Source organism: Vipera berus (genome assembly GCF_964194415.1).
Source record: "Vipera berus genome assembly, chromosome: 7".
In the NCBI taxonomy this organism is placed as follows: domain Eukaryota; kingdom Metazoa; phylum Chordata; class Lepidosauria; order Squamata; family Viperidae; genus Vipera; species Vipera berus.
Genome location: NC_138209.1, coordinates 54,068,643 through 54,086,988, shown reverse-complemented (window position 1 = coordinate 54,086,988; position 18,346 = coordinate 54,068,643). Strand labels below are relative to the sequence as shown.

The window sequence follows — 18,346 nt, the reverse complement described above, 5'->3', positions numbered from 1 at the left end:
TTCACTGATATCTAAGATGTCTATGTTCAGTCTTGTCATCTCGTTTGACCACGTCCAGCTTTCCTTGATTCATGGAACATCAACCGTAAGCATAATAAAATCCCTTCATTCCTCTTTTTAATATAAAAGCTGAATAGGCTTAGGGACTCTTGAAGACGGGAATATAGTCAGAAGGTAAAGATTTCAAAATCATTGCTTTAGCTGGTTTATCATTATACATAGGAGTGGCAGCAAAAATTGGTCCGGATAGAGTGGATCTAACCATTCTCTAAATAAATAGGATAAGGCATGATAAACACAACAACCCTCCTAATGCCAAAACCACAATGAACAATATCCTTTTCCAATTATCAAACATTCCCAAAAACTATCCTCCTACATCCAGTGCTCCTGTCCATGTCTGGACAGGGACATGAATCAACGTTCGCATTCTGTCAGTGACTTCGTTGACATATTCATTATGTGTAATGTCGGACTGGGGTCTAATGATACAGTATAGGGCCACAATGACGAAATAGAGGACCCATTTGGTTGGACAGTCCTTTTCTTTCCAAGTCAAATGAAAATAAGAAGTGATGTTCTCTCAAGCTTCACATTTAAAAATGAAACAATTCTGTTGGGCCAGATCAATAAAAAAATGTCTTTAATACTGAGGGAATCTCAGTTGTGGTTTCCAGTTCAGGAAGATCAACTTGGCCCCATATTTGCATCTGGTTCAATTGATAGCAAGTTCAAATGATGCTGAAAAATCCATTGGTCTCGTTATCTTGAAGCACACCGGGTTGCAGAAATCCTTTGATTATGCCAGGCTGGGTAGGATGTGCAAACATATTTGGCATTTAATGAGTAGGCCTGTCTCCACATTTACTGTAGTACATTTAGCTTGATTATAGTCAATAGCTTTACATGCATAAAAAAAAGATTCTGGCACCTGTCCATAAGTCTGGTGTTATACTTCCCCAAAAGGTAATGTCTGTATGTTCCTCCATATGTCCAGATTTAAAGTTGTTGGTAAAGCTGCACTGTATTGACAGGAGCATGACAAGTGACCCTGTTGCCCCTTTGCAAGTAGAATACGTAGTCTTGTTATAAACACAACTCCCTTTTCTTCCATAAAATATTGGGCCCATGGTCCTTTCTTCTACCAAAGAAGGGACAAGGGAAACAACAGTAGCAGAAGAAAAATATTGCAATACATAGTCCAGGTTCCAGGAACACGATTTCCAGGATAGTCCAATCCATTGATGTTTTTCTCATACGTAGATGGAAACAGTTCAACAGGCGAGGCAGGTTGAAATTTCATTTTCAGGCCGTCCAGCTGCGGAGCTTGTCACTGGAGAGGGAATGATGGGACTTTCCATGGACTCACGCCTTGATTCCTTAAATCAGGAGGACTTGGCATGGTTGAGACCACTCAGGACTGGTATTTCTAGGTGACAGTTCTTTTCACCTGAACCCACTCTCCAGGAACAACAATGGGCAGAGACAGGTGGTAGGGCAGCCTGGGCCTGCATTGAGATAGGAGACAAAACTTGCACCAGATTAAATATTGAGTAACTTTTGTTCTCTTACTCATTGACATTCTTGAACCTTCATGTAACAAAAGACTCCCACACATAATTTTAAAGGGACAAAGACAGCTTTCCAACAGAGGCCTACATTGAAATGGCCTCACCGCCAAATTTTGTAAAGCTTTTTATTTACTTGAATTTATCACAGATTTGATTAACTAAAATATAAATACAACCATGTATTTTTAATACTTGCGTCACAGTTTCTATTGTAGGAATGAAAGAAACTGTGAACGAAGAATGGAATGACAAATACCATACAGATATTTCCACTTTTTCAACACAATTTGAAATTCACATTCTTCATGGCAAAAATTCCAGAAGTTTGTGATAAAGCAAACAAGTCTTTCATTTATTACACATCCCACAAGGTGTTGAGTGTTCATTGCTTAGTACCATCAGCATTGATCCCTTGCTACCCCCTGTAAGTGGCTGCTTCTGTGTTCTAACTATTGCTTGTTTTCTTTCTTTCCTTTCCATCTGTCTTTTCAACATCCATCTCCCATCATGCAACATCCACCTCTCACTTTCTTCTATTTCCCATGTTTCTCTTTCCATATTTCTATAGAACATTCTTGTTCCTTCAACATTCTAAGGCTTGTGTTAAGGCATACAATTCACATGTTTGAGCTGATCCCGTTAGTGGCAGTCACCCTGCTGCCAACTATTTTGATGCAAGCAATTCACAAGTCTGTGCAAACCAACTTAAAAACAACTTTCCTGTTTCTTCCATTATCCATTCCTTCCCTTCTCTTCTGCCACTCTAGCCTAACTTCTGTCTTTTCTACTTCCACTATCAACTTTACATGAACCAACTGTTTCCCTTTACTATTAATGAATCCTCTACATTTCTCTTCTTCAAAAGTATTCAAGACTCCATAAGCATACTTGGAGTCAGTGTATATATTCTGCTTCTCCCTTACTAACAACCTCAGAACCTGCTGTAAGGCATAAAATCCACAGGTTACTGCTGACCAAGGGAGGGAAATTCTCCCAGCTTCCTCTCACATTTTTCTTTTTCTCCATCTACTATTGCACCTTCATTATGTACCTCTTTTTCTTTTCTTTCTTTTCTGTTCCCCCCCCCCGCCGACTACTTTGATATGAACAAGTGGTTACCTCCTTTTGGCTTTCTGATTTAAATTTAAAAGGTAAAGGTAAAGGTTCCCCCGCACATGTGTGCTAGTCGTTTCCGACTCTAGGGGCCAGTGCTCATCTCCATTTCAAAGCTGAAGAGCCAGCGCTTGTCCGAGGACGTCTCCGTGGTCATGTGGCCGGCATGACTAGACGCCAAAGGCGCACGGAACGCTGTTACCTTCCCACTGTAGTGGTCCCTATTTTACTACTTGCATTTTTTACGTGCTTTCGAACTGCTAGGTTGGCATAAGCTGGGACGAGTAACAGGTGCTCACTGATTTAAAATTACCCACACTTAATAAGAAATGCTAACCAGCAAGACTTCCCCAAATGTCAATTTTAGACAAAAATGCTACTGGCTGCCTCTTTTCCTAACAGTTTTGCATACAAATCGTTAGTCAAAACAACATAGCCATTCACAATCCTAAAAATCTTCTCAACTCCTTCCCTGTTCCAAACAATGACAGAATTCTCCCAGATATCACCCTCCATCAACTCCACAAAAAGGTATACAAGCCCAATGAGACATTCTGAGCCACTGAAACAGTTTTATATCAAATTCTAGTATTGCATTTAATATAAAGTTAGTCAAATTCCAATTTAATCAGATTCCAAGCAGATGGAAACAAATTTCCATTAAGTAGGTTAAAACTTACAAATCTAAGCAGAAATATATATATATATATATATATATATATATATATATATATATATATATATATATATATATATATATATATATATATATATATATATATATATATATATATATATATATATATATATATATATATATATATATATATATATATATATATATATATACCGTATATACTTGAGTATAAGCCGAATTTTTCAGCCCACTTTTTGGGCTGAAAAATTCCACTTCGGCTTATACTCCAGTCAACAAAAAAACTTACCGAGGACTTGTGCGCGGCCGAGGCTTTGGTGCTTCCGGGATCGCGTGCACCTCTCCCAAGCCACCGCCGTCCGAGACCTGCCGAAGTTTGGGGAGGTTTGGGGAGGTGCGCGCGCACCTCCCCAAACCTCCCCAAACGTCGGCAGGTCTCCGTTCCTCCGCGCCCTGCCTGCCTGCTTCTTTCCGCAGCGGAAAGAAGCAGGCAGGCAGGGCGCGGAGGAACGGAGACCTGGGGAGGTTTGGGGAGGTTTGGGCGCCTCCCCAAACCTCCCCAAACGTCGGCAGGTCTCCGTTCCTCCTGCCGACGTTTGGGGAGGTTTGGGCGCCTGCCCAAACCTCCCCAAACGTCGGAAGGTCTCCGTTCCTCCGCGCAGACCTGCCGACGTTTGGGGAGGTTTGGGCGCCTCCCCAAACCTCCCCAAACGTCGGCAGGTCTCCGTTCCTCCTGCCGACGTTTGGGGAGGTTTGGGCACCTCCCCAAACCTCCCCAGGTCTCCGTTCCACCGCGCAGACCTGCCGACGTTTGGGGAGGTTTGGGCGCCTCCCCAAACCTCCCCAGGTCTCCGTTCCTCCTGCCAACGTTTGGGGAGGTTTGGGCGCCTCCCCAGGTCTCCGTTCCTCCGCACAGACCTGCCGACGTTTGGGGAGGTTTGGGCGCCTCCCCAAACCTCCCCAAACGTCGGCAGGTCTCCGTTCCTCCTGCCGACGTTTGGGGAGGTTTGGGCGCCTCCCCAAACCTCCCCAGGTCTCCGTTCCTCCGCGCAGACCTGCCGACGTTTGGGGAGGTTTGGGTGCCTCCCCAAACCTCCCCAAACGTCGGCAGGTCTCCGTTCCTCCTGCCGACGTTTGGGGAGGTTTGGGCACCTCCCCAAACCTCCCCAGGTCTCCGTTCCTCCGCGCAGACCTGCCGACGTTTGGGGAGGTTTGGGCGCCTCCCCAAACCTCCCCAGGTCTCCGTTCCTCCTGCCGACGTTTGGGGAGGTTTGGGCGCCTCCCCAAACCTCCCCAGGTCTCCGTTCTTCCGCGCAGACCTGCCGACGTTTGGGGAGGTTTGGGCGCCTCCCCAAACCTCCCCAGGTCTCCGTTCCTCCTGCCGACGTTTGGGGAGGTTTGGGCGCCTCCCCAAACCTCCCCAGGTCTCCGTTCCTCCGCGCAGACCTGCCGACGTTTGGGGAGGTTTGGGCGCCTCCCCAAACCTCCCCAAACGTCGGCAGGTCTCCGTTCCTCCTGCCGACGTTTGGGGAGGTTTGGGCACCTCCCCAAACCTCCCCAGGTCTCCGTTCCTCCGCGCAGACCTGCCGACGTTTGGGGAGGTTTGGGCGCTTCCCCAAACCTCGGCAGGTCTCCGTTCCTCCGCGCAGACCTGCCGACGTTTGGGGAGGTTTGGGCGCCTCCCCAAACCTCGCGCAGACCTGCCGACGTTTGGGGAGGCGCCCAAACCTCCCCAAACGCCGGCAGGAGGAACGAAGACCTGGGGAGGTTAGGGGAGGCGCCCAAACCTCCCCAAACGTCGGCAGGTCTGCGCGGAGGAACGGAGACCTGGGGAGGTTTGGGGAGGCGCCCAAACCTCCCCAAACGTCGGCAGGAGGAACGGAGACCTGGGGAGGTTTGGGGAGGCGCCCAAACCTCCCCAAACGTCGGCAGGTCTGCGCGGAGGAACGGAGACCTGGGGAGGTTTGGGAAGGTGCCCAAACCTCCCCAAACGTCGGCAGGAGGAACGGAGACCTGCCGACGTTTGGGGAGGTTTGGGGAGGCGCCCAAACCTCCCCAAACGTCGGCAGGTCTGCGCGGAGGAACGGAGACCTGGGGAGGTTTGGGGAGGCGCCCAAACCTCCCCAAACGTCGGCAGGAGGAACAGAGACCTGGGGAGGTTTGGGGAGGCGCCCAAACCTCCCCAAACGTCGGCAGGTCTGCGCGGAGGAACGGAGACCTGGGGAGGTTTGGGGAGGTGCCCAAACCTCCCCAAACGTCGGCAGGAGGAACGGAGACCTGGGGAGGTTTGGGGAGGTGCCCAAACCTCCCCAAACGTCGGCAGGAGGAACGGAGACCTGGGGAGGTTTGGGGAGGCGCCCAAACCTCCCCAAACATCGGCAGGTCTGCGCGGAGGAACGGAGACTTGGGGAGGCGCCCAAACCTCCCCAAACGTCGGCAGGAGGAACGGAGACCTGCCGACGTTTGGGGAGGTTTGGGGAGGCGCCCAAACCTCCCCAAACGTCGGCAGGTCTGCGCGGAGGAACGGAGACCTGCCGACGTTTGGGGAGGTTTGGGGAGGTGCGCGCGCACCTCCCCAAACCTCCCCAAACTTCGGCAGGTCTCCGGACGGCGGCGGCTTGGGAGAGGTGCGCGCGATCCTGGAAGCACCGAAGCCTCGGCCGCGCGCAAGTCCTCGGTAAGCTCCGGGCGGTCACTTGCTTCGCGTCTCCTGAGGGAAGGGGGGGCGACTGGAGCGGGCGTGTTTCCTCACCTGCTGGGCGCCGCGATTTGCCCGGGGAACGCGCGGGCCCCGAATGGCAGCGTGGAGCGAGGAAGCGGACAGCCAGGGCTTCCCCGAGAGCCGCGGCCACACAGGGTATTCCTGTGTATTCAGGCTTGCAAAATGGCGGATCGAGCCTCTGCTGGTGGCAGAGGCTTGCAGAGCGCGGATCCAGCCTCCGCCGGCGGCGGAGGCTTGCAGAACGGCGGATCGGCTTATACTCGAGTCAACAACTTTTCCCAGTTTTTGGGGGTGAAATTGGGGGTCTCGGCTTATACTCGAGTCGGCTTATACTCAAGTATATACGGTATATATATATATATATATATATATATATATATATATATATATATATATATATATATATATATATACACACCGTATTTTCCGGTGTATAAGACGACTGGACGTATAAGACGACCCCCGACTTTTGAGAAGATTTTCATGGGTTAAAAAGTAGTTTTCCCTATGTGGTGCTCCTCAGGTGCCTTAGAGTTAATAATGCTCAAAATTATTCTGGCTGAGAATTTTAATTTTCACACATCTGGAGAATGCCAAGCTAGGGAAAGACTGAATTAACCAAAATGTTTTGATTCTCAGCATCTTAGGCAAAAAGAGACAATGACGCTTTTATCTTAGCTGTTTGGATATACAGTGTATTGATGTTTAACATTCATTGTTTGCTTCTGATCTTTCTAAATAAACCCAGCCTATTTTTATTTGTGCATAGCTTAGCAAGTCATTAACCTGTGACCTTATTTTTATTTTATAAATGTCCTCAGTAGCAGAATCTTCTAGATATGTCCAGCTCTCTCCAGTTGACTGACATACAAAAAAGATGCATTTCTAATATGTTGTGAGCTTTAGCACACTTGTAGTTATGAGGCAATGTAGGAATACAGTACTATTGACTTGACTGGCTCATGTAGATTTTATTTGTATATTTGTAACACTTACACTTATTAATGATAACACTCTTTGGTACTCCCAAAGGTGCTTTTTCCAAAAGGCAACTGCCCTTTCTTGGTTTTTTTTTCCTTTGAAAATGTTTTCACTTCTCATCCAAGCAAGCTTCTTTAGTTGAACTAAGAAGCTTCTTGGATGAGAAGCAAAACGTTTGCATAGGGGGAAAGAAAACAACCACCAAGAAAGTTCAGTTGCCTTTTGGAAAAAACCACAACCATGACCTGCATGACTGAGAATCTCCACAGGCATTCTCTTTGGTATGATTGTGCCTGTCAAGACAAAGTGAACAAACTGCTTCTGCCAGACATAAGTAGGAAGTCAGGGCTGCTTCTCAATTAGTTGAAGGTTTATCAAGAGCTTTTGGCCTCGAGATCAGCTTTGCTCTGCCTCACCTAAACCTCGTCTCCTCTCGCCTTGGCGCCCCCTTCTACTTCAGCCACATGCGCTGGCTGTTTCGGCCAGGAGCGACGAGCATTGTGGCCCAACACTTCGGGAAGGCACCAGGTCTGAAAGAAGGCGGTTCTTTCCATAGGTTAGTTAATGAACAGGGCGGCGGAGGAGTGGGGGGGAAGAAACGGACTCAGCCCTGCGCCGCAAGTTTAAGATTCACACTCACGCCCTCCCCAAGACTGCCTTCTACTTTAGGGCGGAGGGGCAACCCCAGGCTGCTGAAGCCCCAGCGCCAGCTTTCCGCTGCAGTCTGCCTGTTGCAATTCCCGAGCTGCGCCTTCCCGGGCGGGTGTTGCTGTAGGTCTGCCACGGCACCACGCCCTGAAGTCAAACTCCCAGGGTCAGGTGCAGCTTAGCTCTGCACGAACATGCCAGGTCGGCCTCCGCCTGGCTTCCCGCACTCCCTTGAGCTCTCGTGCTCGTGGAGCACCAGCGTCTCGGTACGCACTTAAATCCTGCTCCCTTCCAAAAAAAAAAAAAAAAAAAAGAAACCGGCTGATGCCCTAGGACGCCGGTAAGCTGGAGCCTCAGCCTCGGTTGGGCTGGTTGGTTTATTTATGAGGAGGCCGTCTTTCACCGTTCTCGAGTGCTGGATTTGTCCATTTCCACTAATGTCTCCGTTCCCGAGGATTGATTTACTATTTTCCGGTGTATAAGATGACTGGGCGTATAAGACAAACCCCGACTTTTGAGAAGATTTTCCTGGGTTAAAAAGTCTTATACGCCGGAAAATACGGTGTGTATGTATATGTATGTGTGTGTGTGTATATATATATATATATATATATATATATATATATATATATATATATATATATATATATATATATATATATATATATATATATATATATATATATATATATATATATATATATATATATATATTAGATATAGATATATATAGATATACATACATACATATATATATATATATATATACATACACACACACACACACACACACACACACGTATATATATATACATATATATATAGATATACACACACACACACACATATATATATTTATATATACACACACAGACATATATATAGAAAGAAAGGGGGAGGGAGGGGTCTAACTAAAATTCAAAAGTTTTCCAAAAAAGTTTGTCCAACAATTAATCTCTCCTCTTTCAAGTAAAAAAAATTGCAAGCTGAAACTGCAATAGTGGGCATTAAATTTCACATCCACCCCCCCTTCCTCAGACCAGAATTCTAGGCAGAAAAAAAGTTAAAACGACCCCCCCTTCTGTCTGTCTCTCTCACTCTTAAAGTAATACAGTGGTGGGGGGGAGAGAGGAAGAGACAGGGGGGAAAAGTAAAAGAAATTTTACAAAAATCTCACCACTAAAAAAAAATAGTTTGCTCTCCTTCAGATGCATTTTCCATAAATTCACTCACACATCCTTGCTATTGCTTTTCCATTTACAATAAAATCAGCAATTTACTGTTCCTTTCACAGACTGGGACAGAGATGGGGGTGGGTGGGTTTTGAGGGCTAACACACACACGTTTACACATCAGCAAATTAACTCATTCATGTCCATTCCAACTGCTTGCATAAACAATTTCACATACAAACATGTCATTTCATACTTTCTCCAGGCAAAACATATATTTTTAACTTATTTAAAAATAGGATTTTGTTTGGTGTTATCAGAGAGGGTTTTGACCCTCTTCCAAGTCTTGGAATAACACAGAACAACACAGACATATATATACAGATACTATTAAAGCAACATTCATTTAGACATATGGCTCGTCCTGCAAGAAGCAAGAGAAATCATGAGGTGATTTCAACCAAATATGGTTTTAATAGGGCCCTTTAACCATCTCCCATTTTTCTCACCATTCCAAGTCCAAGTTTAATGTTCCAAATGTCCAAATATATATAAAACAAAACAAAACACACATCAATTTGGAGTCTGAGACCAAAACAGGCCTCCTCTTTTAATTAAAAGGAGGGGAACATTTATGGTTACTTCCAATTTATCCCAACTTCAAAAGAACGTGGGGAAAGACTAAAAGGAATATTGAACCTGGGGTCTTTTGCAGGTGTGAAGGGGGAGGTGTCCTCACCTCCAACAAAAGGGAATTGAATAGTCCAAAGAGACAGATTAAAAGAAAAAAAAGAGGTGAAAAAACTTGCTTTCATTTCCTTGAATCTTCTTTTCTTTTCTTCCGTGGCTTTAGCTGTTATCAGATAAACTAGCCAACCGGAGGTTTACGAAGTTTTTCAAAGTTGCCTTCTTGAAGATGATTTTTACTGCTATACAGCAACAATAACAACACAAGCAAAAAAAAAAAAGCACCACCAGACATTGTCTGACAGAGTTAAACTTCACAGCCACTTGAGGTTTCAAAACCTCCGAATTGTTCAAACAAATTGCAGAGGAGTACATTTTGATTTATTTCTTTTAAATTACTGAGATTCCCCATATATTTTTTTCTTTTTCTTCAAGATAGTTTCTCGGCTTCCTCCCTTTTCACTTAGTTAATTTGTAATTTAGTAATTAATTTTTTCTCTGGAGGACTAGTCGAGATCAGCCCCCTATCTTATTTCAAAATTACCAAAACCTCTGCAAAAAAAATTAGATTCCAATTACTTTCCTTAAATCACTCTCTATCCTGTATTAGAAGACAGTTTGTCAACACCCTCTTTCCTTACTCATTTCTTCATTTATTTCTTTATGCTTCATTTATTTTATTATTTTTATGCTTATCTCTAGAGGACAAAGTTGGAGCGATCAACCACCTGTCTTATTCCAGGATTACCAAAGCTTTTTTATGTCTTTTACTCACCAAGGCACCTGTTGCAATTTCTCCCTTTCTCCCGTCAGTGGAGAAGCATGAAACCTCATTGAATTCAGGCGTTCAGGTTCCTCAAGACATGGATCCACCGGCAAAGATGAAGCACAGGAGTCTCCTAGGTCAAATGCCCAGGGGCGCTCTAAGACTTACGGTTCAGTTGCTGTCAGTTTCCTCCCGCTGAGAAATGAAAACTTCTTGGGATCCTAACAGGGATCTCCAGATGTGGGGGGAAAGAGCCTTTGAAGCTTGCCCCCACGTTTGGGCGCCAGGATGTAAGGTTTTACACTTAGCCTCACAATTGCCCCAGCATTACTCAGGAATTTAAAAGAGCCAAAAGAAACTCCTGAGCCAAGGTTTCAGCAAGCAAACAATTTTTATTTTGATCAAAATAGAGTTGGGTGGCCACATCTCTCTTCGTGGCTGGTAAGAGAGATGAAGGCAACAACCAGCAAAGATGTCTCCCACCTTTTATACCTTTCCAGAACAAAGAGATTTGGTCTTGGTACTAGGAACTAAAAGGTACAGAAAAATAATTCCTAGATGATGACTCATACACAACAACCAGGCTCCACCACAGCTCCTTTTCCCCCTCCCCTTACCATGCTCTTTTCATGTAAGGAATTACCTGTACCTAAAGCATGAAACATTTGCTTTTATATAACTAATTTCCCAATATAAAGCACCTACAAAACTGCTTTCACATAAACAAAGATGATTACAAAGTATCAACCTTAAGCATAATAAAATCCCTTCATTACTTTATATAAATTATGGATGAAATAAGATACTTAACTGCTTTAAAGTTATTAGGGATTAATCATTTTTAGGGAATGAAAGTACCTTGATAGACTAGAAGATTACCTATTGATTTTTCTGGATCTGGAGTTCTCAGTACTATCAGTTTATCATCTTCGAATGTCTAACTACATTGAAAGGTGGATCTGTTTTACAGAAACTCAACCTTTACTACCTGACTGATGAGTAGCAGAATGAATTGGCAGCAGTTTTATTCTGCCTCAAAGGAATTAGTTTATCGGGAACCAAAATTTTACTCTAATTACCAATAAGCATTTATTGTATACCTGAAACTAATAAGGGTCATTGGGTAGAAAATTAGAATTTGGTAAATCTAAACTCCCACAATAGAAGAGTGAATCTGGTAAGGTGGGAACTAACAAATTTCAAACTAGGGGGAAAAGTGCTTATATAAATATAGAGGTCTCCAACTCTCAAGGCTGGGAAAAAGCTGACTTGAAAAAGTGAGAGGACAAGGTCCAGAATCCAAGAATGCTGAATATTGAAGCAGATAGAGGCAAACCGTTTGATATTCTTTGTTCTGCTTACTTTCTGCATATCTCCCTTGTGTGAAATAAGGCAACATTTAGCTGTGTCATGTCTATGAAACTGCTGGCGTAAGTAAGCTCTTGAATATAAGGTTGAGTGTCTTATGTAGTCATACACCTGGTAATTAATAAATAAAAGCAAACAGGAGTCCCAATAAGAGAAACAGACTTATCCAACCTGTTATACATTTATCCCTGTTCAAAATAAGCTACATTACTGTTTAAGGTAAAGGTTTGGTACTTGGGACACTTCTAGGACCATCTTCCCCAACTCCATCATAGAAGACTGAGGGAGAAATTCCGCATGAGTTCGTTTATAATATGCAAGTCGTTTCTCTTTGATTTCAAAGAAAAAAAACCTATTGTACTATACTAAACTGCAGTAAAGACATTTTCAAGGACGGAACAAGAGTTTAGCATTCATCCTTGAATTCATCGTAATAGCAATTGATAGCACAAAGCGAGATTTTAATTTTTTCAGTAGATTTTCACGTTATAGTAGTTTCTGAATACTAATTAGTTTAATAAGCTCTGGATAAGAATTCTCTAATTATTTATATTTCAATATCTTCCAAAATTGCATTCCCAATACAGCTGTCCGACACTGTAATTGGTAAGCAGAGGCCTTCTCTTCAGAATGATCACTGCCGTCTTGGCTTTGACACACCCATTCCGGAGAAAGAACTAAGACACAAAATTGAGGTAACTTACAAGGCAACAAACGTGAGCGGAGCATCCACCACGGAACAAATATCAAATCTGTTGTAACGTGAGAAAAGCCATCCGAGTCCCGCTACAAGAAGCCTCCCGCGTCTTTGCACAACTTCGTTTGAGAGTCCATCTCGTTCTTCAACTACTTCAACCGAGCCTCAACCTTCGGTCCCACCTCTTTCGCGTTGCTATAGGAAGGCTATCTAAAACTTTCTCTCTCATTGGACAAAACGGGACCTATGAGTTCGGATGTACCAGATAGGGAGCGCCACATTAATTGCCTACAACTTCACCCTAGCAACAGCGAGCGAAAGGCCACGTGATGACGTGGAAGCTTTAGAAAGGAGGGGAAGCCCAGCGAAGGCCGGTTTAACGTAAGATTCCTCTCTATTGCATATTGTACTTTACAATGCACACGTTTCGGTACTTTGTTAGCACTGTAGTTACTAATTCAGAACCTTAATTCTTCCTATTATCCTATTTCCTTTGCATATAAATTAACCGTTATGAAATATTTGACTATATTTGACTGAGCCATTTTTTAAAAATAAATTATGTGGGTTCATTGTTTTTTCTAATGGGAAAATTCTTGATTCTACAAATGTAGAATTTTAACCGTTAACTCAGTGGAAACCAAGCCACAAATAATCTCGTAATTTATTAAAGATAAGTAACCGGAATGGGCATATTTCAAATAAACACTCATTATAAATGAGCACAGTAGAGAATTCTAATTCGTTCAATATTAAGAATGATTAACCTCTTAACTCAAATCGTCAAGAACAAACTAGAAGGGCATAGTGCCTATCTCCAGCTAGCTACATTGGTCCAATTGTCTGGGTTTGTAAGATTTTCTTTTCATCTTTGGTGCAAAAAGGTCCAATTTTTTCACTGGAAAACTTATTCCATTACTTGCAATTCAATATTTCCTTAAAATTGTCACAGATAACCATTTTTGCCACCAAAATCAATTAACTTTACTAATCACACAAAATCAGGTGGCCACTCTTGTTATAATACTCAAATCTTGCAAGCAAAATTCTGAACTTCAGAAATCTTCCTATTTCCAAGTCAGACTAGCATAACTTGATGTGTTCAGCTACCAAATAGCCATAATTTGGAAAGTAGGCCAGGAAACACACTCCTATCAAATTTACCAAATTCAGCAACTGTCCATTACAAATAGAACACAGATTGATGCTAATTCAACTGTTTGTCCTGTCTGCTTTCAGATCTAAAGGTACTGCTTTGGGGTACTCTTTTTGGTCGTGTTGTTTATCAAAACCTGTAAGATGTAATTGAAACCCAATGAAATAAGATCCTCCAATAGCTATCTTCCTTAAATTCGTGTACTCCAGTTGTAGTCCAGGCTATTAGCTCCTACCTGGAGGTTCAAATCTTAAGACATTTGGCGGATATGGAACTGAGAAACGCCTCCTTGTTACTATAATATTTCTGGGTCAGCAAGTTTACGCTGGGTATTTGACAAACCTGTTCAGGCGGTTGCGCAAAGTCGCAAACCAATTGGAACGAGGCTTCTTGTGCCAGGCCCATGATATAAAGTCCTTCGGTGCGCTTGCGCGCAAAGAAAGCTTACATCTCCGGCAAAAAAAGCTTCTGTTATGTGAACGCCGTCGGAAATTGATTGGTTGGTAGGATTTAATCTCGAGGAGTTTGTCCTGCCTCTACAAAGTCCCGCCCCCTTTCTCGCAGAGTCCAGGTTTTTCTTCCCAGCTCAGGAGCAGGAGCATGTGTGAGACCCTCTCCGGGGATCACCAGGCGGCGCCACGGGGCCAGGTAGGGTGGATTTTAGCCTGGGCGCTAGATCAGGGATAGAGATAGATAGGAATCATATTTTCAGAGACGCAATGGAAGAACTAGAGTGTGACAAACAATACAGCAGAGTGAAAGAGATGTGATCTAGCTAGAAATTTTGCCGGCATCCTTCACAAGATAGGCACACTCCTCCCTCCCGCTGCCATTTAACTGCAAGAGAGATGGTGGAGGCAAGCCTGCCTTTTTATATATGTTGCACCTAAAACGTGGGAATGAAAAGACAAAGTGAGGCATTGTCTCAAAGGCTCTGGCTGTTTTAACCTTGACTTTATAGTAGCAGGAGGTTAACTAAGAAAGTTGTTCTCTGTGAAATGCTGAAGCCAGTGTTTCTCATCCTGGTGTTTTCTGCATGTGTTTGGACAAGTCCTAAGTTAACTGAAAATTCTGGGAGTTATAGTCTTAGCACAATGGAAGTCTTAGGTTGTGCTGTGATTCTTTTTTAAAAAAATAATAATAAAGGCAATATCTTACAGGGATTTTAGACTGTTAATTTGGATGCTGCTTTACTTTTTATTGCTCTTTTCTCCTTTTTGGAAAAAAGGAAGGAACTTTATAGGGTATCTTGTTAGACAAAATATCCCTACTGTACAGATGGAAAAAAAAACCTGGGCAATCTTTCTGAGATTTGGTAATTTCTTCCTTTTTCCATGAATATTTTTAGGGAATCTGTCTTGTGAGAAATGTCCTCATTAAATTTTGTTTGTATCTTGTATCTTGTTAATTCAGATTAATTTTAACTGAATTAAAGAAGACATGCATAGGTAAGTGTTTCTGTAGGATGTTTTCCTACAATATTTCTCTTAAAATGTACTTGAAGCAGTGGCAATGCCTTTCCTGAGAAGGCAGGAGGAGGTTGTTGTGATTTTTAGGCTATGCTTAATGCTGTCTGTCATTACCTTGGTGCAACTTTGGGAAACAGGTTAAGTCTAGCCACAACATGTTTTAGAATATTGTGTATATGAAACTACTATAAGGCCATCTTTCACTAGAAAAGTTTCAATCCAATTGACCATGTGCTTAATCTTTTTTTGTTTTAAATTTTGAACCTAATTTTTAGTTGCATAATCATTGTCCTCATACTTCACTTGTTGCCAAGATATTTTCCTTTAGATTGCAGGATGTAGGACAGACCTATGTAGCAAGGCATTATAGCTATTATTGGAGGAGTATAAACAAAAAATCCTTTTATTATGTCCTTTAACGTACTAAAGATTTGGTATGTTAAATCTTAATATTCCTTGACAAAGTTCCTAAATTTTATTATGAAATTTTTTTATTAAAACGTTTGATTAAGGATTAAGGAGTTTGGAAGGTTGACTCAGCCTTCCATCCTTCCGAGGTCAGTAAAATAAGGACCCAGATCGTTAGAGGCAATATGTTGACTCTGTAAACCACTTAGAGCTGTAAAGCACTATGAAGTGGTATACAAGTTTGCTATTGCTATTAAAAATCTGTAACTTTTTATTGTGGAATTGAATAGCTTTTAGGTTTGGTAGTTTTTATCCAGTTTCTTCTGGAGTAAAAATTATTCAAAGTTAGGGTTAATAATACAAACAATCCAACCCTGTATTACTATGGTTATATTCTTGCATAATGTGTTGCTATTAGAAATGTCAAACATATGAATTCTCAATAAGATTTTAATATAGTTTTTTGAAGTCATATGAGACTCATGAGTTGTGATTATGTATGCATAATGTAGCTGATAGTCATTCAAGAATGAATTATATTGTAAAATACAGGGATTGAATATGGAATATTACTGTCAGGACCTACTTCCCCCACATCTTAAGAAAGCAGAACTCTTGGAGACAGTTTCCTCCAAGCAGGAACTTTTACTAAGAATAAGAGATAGCAGGCATAATAGACAGGATCTGAGGGATTCCGTTACAGATCGATATTTTTAAAGTATCCCTAAGCAAACCCCACACCACAGTTCATCCGGGCAGTTCCAGACCGGCCAATCCTCAGGTGGTAAGTCCATTGTGGGAAAGGAAAAATAACATCAATCCAGTTCCGTTTGTAGCATGATCATTCCACAGCTCTTCACACCTCCATTAGAGAAATAAACCAGATCCCGGAGGTTTGTGTCTCTTCCCCCACCCCTTTTCCTATTTGCCCGTAAGGGAGAAAAAAGTTCAGAGAGATGCAATTTGTTACATTGTAATGGATAGCAGACACAATGGCAAATAAACAAAAGATTACATTAATGGAGGAATTGAAAGCAATAAAACCTGCATGCTATCCCCTCTCCCCCTTGGGAATATGGCAGAATCCAGGGGAAGGTGAGATTTGGTTTTAGCTCGGAGGAGATAGTTAGAAATGAAATATAAATGGATTCTGACAATTACACTAATTGGTTTGGCAACTTTGCTACTTTTCAGTTTTCTGGATTTCTTTAAATATAATTCAAGTTTGTTTTTCAAACTTTTTTCTAGTTTTCAAAAGAAGTTGATGAAGTTATGTGGGAGTCTAAGGCCAAAAAAATAAATTCATTTGAAGGAAACCAATTTTTTAATCACTAGAAATATCCCTGTTGATTAGGGGTTCTGAGAATTTTTTTAACTATCATTTTCTCTGTCCTGAAAAGATTTGGGAACCTCTGGTCTGATTTGTACTTAACTGAAATATTAAACTTAAGTACAATGATCTTATTCAGGTACATCTATGCCTGAGCCACTCAAACAATACTATTGATGTACTTTCTCAGGGCCTGGAGGGTGTCTAGGTCTGGATGAGAAGGAAATGGCTTCAGCTCAACCTTGGTAAGACTAACTGTGAGCTTTAAAGCCCCTCAAAGCCAGTTATTTTCTGTAATTGATTCTGGATGGGTAACAGTCAAGCATATGGCAGTGTGCTCAGGAGAACCTTTGCACAATTATGTCTTATGCACCAGTTATATCAATTCCTAGATTAAGAGGTACTGCTTATGGTCACTCATGCCTTAGTCCCCTTCTACTTGTATTATTGCAATGTGCTATATGTCACTGAAGAGCATTCTGAAGCTTCAACTGCAGCGATATGTTCAGTATTAGACTTCCATGGTATGCCCACATAACACCTGTATAGTTCTCAGAACCCACCCCAATCCACATATTAGGAAAGAAGAACTCTTGGAGACAGGAGGAACTTTTACTAAAACATGGTTGACAGTGGATAATCTAGACAGGATCTGGAAACTCTCTCACAGGTAGATACTTTTAAAGTGTCCCCGAGTAAAACCCCTCTCTTCAGTCCATTTGGTCAGTACCGGATCAGTCAAGTTTCAGGTGTCAAACTCGTGGGGAAGGAGAGCCCCAGTACATTTGCAACATTATTACTTCCTCCCCTTCACATTCCAGTTGGACATACAAACCAGAATTCCTCCCCCCCTCTTTTTTGTTGTTCTTAGTTCAAAGGGTTTCTTCCCTGGTCTTTTGGGATGGCCTCCAGGCAGGCTGAATAAACAAACCTTGCATTGAAGGGATAGAGATGGCTCTTAACAACCCTGCCTTCTCTTCCCCTCCTTGGAAATGGCAGAATACAGTAAGGGGGTGAGATTTAGATTTGCACAGTTAGAAATGAAATATAAATGGATTTTGACAATAGTACAGGTAGTCCTCAACTTACAATAGTTCATTTAGTGACTGTTCAAATTTACAATGCCATTGAAAAAAGTGAGTTTTTCACACAACCGTTGCAGCATCTCCATGGTCATGTGATCAAAATTCTGATGCTTGGCAACTGGTTTATATTTATGATGGTTGCAGTGTCCCAGGGTCATGTGATCACCTCTTGCAACCTTCTGACAAGCAAAGTCAATGGGAAAGCCAGATTCACTTAACAGCCATGTTAGTAATTTAACAACTACAGTGATTCACTTAACAACTGCAGCGAGAGAGGTCATAAAATGGGGCAAAATTCACTTAACAACTGTCTCACTTAGCAACAAAAATGTTGGGCTCAGTTGTGGTCATATGTCAAGGACTACATATGTACTTCTTGGAGTCCAATAAAGAATTCAGATGCTTAGGTATCCAGACATCAGAATGGCTCCTTCCTTCCTGGCTAGAAAGTCTATTAAAACATTAAAGCAGTTCCATCAGGCCAGAAGGGCTGGAATGTTCTAACTAGAGCTTAATCT

The 18,346-nt window shown here is 42.4% G+C and overlaps 2 protein-coding genes across 9 annotated transcripts in view; one reads left to right on the top strand and one right to left on the bottom strand.

The window, feature by feature from the left end:
- Nucleotides 1-12,548, bottom strand: part of NEK1 (NIMA related kinase 1) — a 109,315-nt gene extending 96,767 nt beyond the window's left edge. For 3 of the 4 annotated variants that reach the window (XM_081332622.1, XM_081332623.1, XM_081332624.1), the window contains exon 1: nucleotides 12,388-12,548. The gene's annotated coding sequence lies outside the window, so the exon portion shown is untranslated. Of the gene's footprint in view, nucleotides 1-10,324; nucleotides 10,449-12,387 lie in introns of all 4 variants that reach the window. The other variant, XM_081332621.1, reaches the window with a different exon arrangement.
- Nucleotides 12,549-12,703: 155 nt separating this feature from the next.
- Nucleotides 12,704-18,346, top strand: part of CLCN3 (chloride voltage-gated channel 3) — a 74,936-nt gene continuing 69,293 nt past the window's right edge. Inside the window, exon 1 of one of the 5 annotated variants that reach the window (XM_081332607.1) lies at nucleotides 12,704-12,761. The gene's annotated coding sequence lies outside the window, so the exon portion shown is untranslated. Of the gene's footprint in view, nucleotides 12,762-14,107; nucleotides 14,185-14,954; nucleotides 14,985-16,971; nucleotides 16,989-18,346 lie in introns of those variants that run through there. The other 4 variants (XM_081332612.1, XM_081332608.1, XM_081332609.1 and 1 more) reach the window with 4 other exon arrangements.